The sequence below is a fragment of the Lycium ferocissimum genome, chromosome 1, assembly GCF_029784015.1.
Source record: "Lycium ferocissimum isolate CSIRO_LF1 chromosome 1, AGI_CSIRO_Lferr_CH_V1, whole genome shotgun sequence".
In the NCBI taxonomy this organism is placed as follows: Eukaryota; Viridiplantae; Streptophyta; class Magnoliopsida; order Solanales; family Solanaceae; genus Lycium; species Lycium ferocissimum.
The window spans coordinates 59,846,187-59,852,311 of NC_081342.1; the positions used below are offsets into that span (position 1 = coordinate 59,846,187).

Consider the following 6,125-nt stretch of genomic DNA (forward strand, 5'->3'; position numbering starts at 1 on the left):
TGTGTGTGTGTGTGTGTGTGTGTGTGTGTGTGTGTGTGTGTGTGTGTGTGTGTGTGTGTGTGTGTAATTCGGGGACAAAATACCAAACTAAGTACTAGGTAATCATAACCCAACCACTAATTGTTGATTTAACTCAAGGATTAGCCTAATTTTTTATTTCAAGCAAAACTCCCAAATTGGGTATAAACCCTAAGTCTCCAAATCCGAAATTCAACGCTAAAATTGGAAGATATATGCTTAATAAGCTTAGACTAGTCAATATCTAACATAAACATCACCAATTTATCATTAATAATCCTAGGGACAATTTTCTTCCAAAACTCTCTTAGAACTCCCATCACCATGGGTTTATTAAGGGAAAAAGAGGAATCTAACATGATAATGGATTAAAGGAAGAATGAAGAAATGGGCAAGATTTGCCTCCAAGATTCTCCTCCAAATATCCCTAAGAACAGTTTTTTCATGCTCAAATATCGAAATGGGACATAATGAGGGTCTAAGGGCTTTTAACACTTTATTTATGTCACTAACTGCTAGTCACCCGCTTTAACGGTACTGGGACCGCCCCAGCGGTGCCGCTTCAGTGGTCGAGGCCAAAACCCTCTTCTTCGCTTAAGCGGCAAGGCTACCGCTCCAGCGGTGCTGGTGCCACCAAAGCGGGCATCAGACACCAGAAACTTAGCCCAAGTTTCACCTTTCGATCCGATTTTTTGACTAATTCCCGAGGCCATCTGCTCACATACCAAACACATAGTCCTACATAAAAATACATTACGAACCCGCCCATGGCCTCAGAATTTCCAACGGAGGTCTCGTTGACCGAGTCAACCCCCGATGCTTTAATTTCAATTTCTCAACCCAAGTCCCGAAATACATCCGAGTGCATTAGGAACCAAACCAAATACAAACACAAGTTCTAAACAACCATCCGGATCTCTCGGAATCGACGGAATTCCGACAAAGGTTCGCTTGCCCAAAAGTCAACTTTGGTTCAATCATTTTTCACTTTAAGCCTATATTTTCACAAAAGTTGCCCGAATCCAGTCTAGACACCTCGGGAAGCATGTCAACGGTCCTCTCGGGTCAAAAGTGAGCTAATCAATGCTCGGGAACGGGCGAAAATGCCGAAAGGATTATAATGACTAAACGGGTCGTCACATAATATGAATGTTGGATGAGGTAAAAACTCGTCCATTTCATAAGTTTAAGTCTTTTAAGTTCTTGAAAAAAACCAAACTTCAGAGAAAAAATGACTTCTCCATCTTCAACTGTTAATGTTTCTCTATCCTGGGATAGAGATATACTTGATGACAATAATACCGTTCGTTATAGTATCAAACCAAAAGCCCATGTAAAGTTTCCAACAACCTTGAATTATGAAACATTAGTCACTTACTGATAACGTCCAAATCCACTCCTCAAAGAGAAAGTGTACATAGTTGTATGCAATATAATTTACCCAACTATGAGTCGGGGTCGATCCCACAGGGAACAATATAATAGGCGATTTAAACAAGTAAGGAATTATCACCAACTAAGCTAAGCCAAACACTTTTTCAATATTTGATTTTTGGTTTAACAACTAACAAATATAAAACTAACTAGAAAGAGGGCAAAATGATCAATGGCCACAAGTATGGATACAAAGGAAATTACGCTCAAGTAACGATCCAATGTATTTCACGATTTTACAAGTACGAGCGAGCTTATGTTAATAGATAATGGTTTCTAAAATCTCATTAAAAGTCTTCCAACCAAATCAATGAATTTCACTCTAAGCTTTTCCAAGCCTTAGATTGTGATATCAAGCACAACCAATTGTAGCTCAAGTTATTAGATGAGGTTTAAAGCCCCAAATTATTGTTAATTAATCTTTCTCAACCTCAATTTTCCTCTTCCGAGCTCAAATCGAAGTAAATAGGAAGGTCTTAGGGTTAGTTAATCTCTTAAGAGACGTTAAAGAACAACATTAACTCACTTCATTAGCAATAAAAATCATACAATACATAAGCAAAACAAGATTTTCATCCAATACTTTAATTATAGAATATTTTCATAAACAAGATTCAAGTAAAGAAAATAAATATACACACTTAGATATTCATTACAAAGCAAGGAATCAAAGAAATGAAGTAAAGTTTTAAGAAAGTGCTCAACCAAATCTTCAAATCTTCAACCCCAAAGTGTGGTGTAAGAACCCTAGTCTCCAAAACTTGTGTTGAATGGCCAAAGATGATGATTTTTTCCTTCAAGTGTTGCTTTTATAGCTCCCCAATATTTCCACATCAAAATATGACCAAAACAGCCCCATATTTTCAGATTTTGAAAACTGTCCAGTTTTTGCAGTTTTAGCCATTTTTGTGATTTTCTTCACTTTGACCTCTTTTTGACTTGTTTTTTTCACTTGATTTCTTCATGATCACTTCTCAATCATATAAACCTATAAAATTGAATATAACATTAAATGCACTATTTTCTCAATCAAAACATAACAACAATCTAAGATTAAAGAAGAAATAAGTTGGTAAAATACCAACTTATCAAATCCCAAAACTTAAACTATTGCTCGTCCTCAAGCAAATCAAATCATACAATTTCTTTCAAAGGACTCCATTCAAAAGTGCACCAACACCATACCAAGTCAAGAAGTCTACTTTAAGCACAAACACATGACTTTGATTGGTACCACCAATTAATTCAAAACATAAGAATCACAAACTTCTTCTCAAAAACTTTATTTTCATTTCAAGTGCTCAAACACCAAGTTTATCAAAGTAGCAATCAAGTCATGACACTAAAGCTTCAAAATTTGCCTCATAATCACAAAACAACTTTCTTTTGTTCATTCCTCTCAATTGGAAAATGGAACAAATTCACACCTTAAATTCTCATGTGGCCTCACAATCAAGAGAGAATCCCAAACTCACAAAATGCAATTCAAAATACAAATGGGATACCAAATGGAAAGAATTGACTCTCTTCTCTCACAAAGATGTTCAAATGCACAAGTAGTACCATAAGTTTGCCCTTCATGTATTTCTCCACTAATGTAGACACACTTGGTTCAAAATCAATTAGGACTTAAAGGGTTATAATGTAGGTTTTTGGTTAAGGTAGGGGCATAATTTGGAAATAGTGACTCAAAAACCTCCTTAAGCACTACAATTTTCAACAATCAAAGCACACTTCCTTTAAAACTTTTCCACCATTTCTTCATTTTTCATTTCACCAACTAGTCTTCCCTTTATTCACAACTCCTTATTTTTCTTCCTTTTTCATCTTTCTTACTTTTTTTTTGCTTTTTCAAAAACCAAGGAAGGTTCCACTAATTTTTTTTTCTATTTTTGGTTTTTACCCTTTCACCTTTGAGCAACTTCCACATCACAACTTTTCCAACCATCACCCCCAAACTTAGGCTTTTAGCCTATGTTTACACTTTCAAAGCACTTAGAGAGGTGGGATGCCAAAAGATAGATCAATAAAAAATAAAATGTTAAAGCTTGTAACAGGGTTGCCAAAGAAAAGGTTAAAGACTCAAAAGGGGTTGACTAGGAAAAATATGCAAGGGTAGGAAATTTAAGGCAAAAACGATCCAAAGAAGGCCTAACATCATTTTTTAAACCAAGTGTAACCTAGAATTTCACCTTGAAACTCATTCCGGGCAAGTTCTAGACCACAAAAAATGCAAACGAACTCACAAATAAACCTCACCACATGAAAACTCAAGTACAATATGTATTCAAGAATCAATTGAAACGAATGAACTCAAAAAGTCATTCATAGCCTAAAGAGACTAATTAGTGAAAGTAAGAGCCAAAAATTGAGTCTAAAAGTCACAACAAGAATCCTGACTTCAATCAATTTTCGTTTTCAAAAAAAAAATAATCAAGAATTCATATGCCATCATTTAAATAAGTTGGTACCAAGCAAGCCAAAAATTATCCAAGGGGCAAAAATCACATCCCACACCATTCCTACAACTAAACTACGAAAAACTAAAGAAGGTAGTAATAATTTTAAAAAAAAATAAAAAATTATACTAATATAAATGTCATAAAAAAAATATCAAAATAAAATCAATCTACCAAATTATCATCCATCATGATATATCACACACCATCACAAAAATATCCATCAAAAGGAAGTCTCACCCCCCAACTTAAGATGTTGCATTGTCCTCAATGTAACTATATAATTAAAGCAAAGTAGAGGTCTCCCTGAAAAGATGGCATCATGGAGCAAGACGAGCAGTTTGTGTAGTCGGCAATGGCTAGCTATGGCATATCCTCATTGTTCAGCTCTTCCATGAATTGCTTCAGATAAACTCTAAACATGGCCTCATATCGCTCGATTACTCAAACTTCATCGAGTGAACTAATCACATGAAAAGGCAAGTTAGCTCGCTTCACGCCAAAAGAATGCCTATGTCAATCTTGATGAGTTTTAGCTTGAACGATCTGACTAAGCAGTCCACAACCTATTTGACTACCAAAAACTTACTTACAATTGGCCTCTGACAGCGCTCGGTTACTCAGACTTCACCGGCGAACTAATTTTTCTCTCAGACAATTTGTTGAGCAGGTTGTGCGCATCACTTTCACCATGATTTTTGTCACAATAAAAAGGTTCAATTACCCTCCCAAAAACATGGAAATTATAGTTCAATCAACCATATTTAAATATCAATCAACCAACAGATCTAGGATTGCACAATTTGTGTCCCAAACTTCACATCAAATGAACCATAGAATGAAAAGAAAAGAAAAAAAAAATCTGCCAACAATTGAAATTGGGGGGAGAGAGAGAGGAGAAGAGAGAAAACTAGATAAACATACCTGATTGCCTGAGAATGATGGCTTTAGAAGAAGGAAAGAAGATTTTTTTTCTTGAGCAGCAACTGTTGCGTTTTGTGAGATGTGTGTGTTGTTTTATATGTGTGTTTGTGTGCGTGAGTGTGTGTCCGTGTGAGTGTGTTGTGAGTTGTGTGCTGTGTGTTAGCATCAAGGCTAGGGGTCTCTTTTTCTTTTGTTTGTTTTTACTGAGGAAGTCTAAGGGACTTAAAAAGGGAAAATGGGTGAAACTCCTATTTTAAACAAACCAGTGTCGTTGTAGTGACTTACCGAAGCGATTTTTTGTGCAATCGTTGCACAATCACAAATACTCCAACACTTCAAATCTAGACCATATCAATTCCAAAAATTGTGAAACTTAGTAGACTGGTAAAAAATAATATAATAAACTACTCCAAAAAATAAAATTTCAAAAATGACTTAAAATTTTGAAAAGAAAATATGGGTTGCCTCTCATAAAGCACCACATTTAACGTCGAGGCACGACGTGTGTCAACCTTACCACTTTTGGTTCCACTTGGAGGATATGAATTGTCGCGCCAACTTTGAATCAAGATTACAATGATGCTCGTGGGGTAGTGGTAGGAAAGCAAAGAGGCCAACTTTCAGGTATCGCATTTTGCACTTTTTGGCCTTCAAGTGAGAGATGTCATTTTGTCATTTTGGCATGACGAATTCCAAAATGAAACGCCTTGTTCTTCACCTCCAAAATCGTCCATTGGCTCGGTTAGTTCAACTTTCATATCATCAACCAAGCACAATGTTGAAAAATAGTTAGAATGTGGCCCAATGCGCCCAAATTCCAAATTTGCCTCATCTTTGACATCCTCACCCAAAAATGAACTAGAGTCTTCCAAAACCATTGCATGAACTTTTTTATGCAACTCTAGTATCATTTCTTTAATCTAGGTATCTTGCATTATTTTTGGGTTGGTCGGTTGGCAATTCACCATTAGCTCTTGAAAATCAATCTTGACATCTTCTTCAATGTAAGCCATTTCAAAATTACATTCTATGGCTCTTTGATATTGAGCATCACATGCCTCAATCTTTGCATTCAATTCGGCCTCCAATTTCTGAATAGCAATTTCAAGTAGCTCCACTTCTTAACTTTGCTCAACATGCATTTTTAGAAATTCTTCCATCATCCGTGAAGCCTTCATAGTGATCCCCATAGGCTCCAAGTTGTTGAGCTTGAGTCATAAGACAATCTTGGCTCACAATTTCCATTTCTTCATGGTAAGAGTCATTCAAAGCTTGTAAAAATCCACCCTT

At 36.0% G+C, this 6,125-nt stretch overlaps 1 long non-coding RNA gene across 1 annotated transcript; it reads right to left on the minus strand.

Annotated features, from left to right (window-relative positions):
• Positions 1-2,005: 2,005 nt before the first annotated feature.
• LOC132056414 (uncharacterized) lies at positions 2,006-5,089 on the minus strand. Its single transcript, XR_009414766.1, has 2 exons — positions 4,152-5,089; positions 2,006-2,440 (listed from the first exon to the last, which is right to left on the minus strand). It is a non-coding gene; the product is annotated as an uncharacterized LOC132056414 (long non-coding RNA).
• Positions 5,090-6,125: the final 1,036 nt, after the last annotated feature.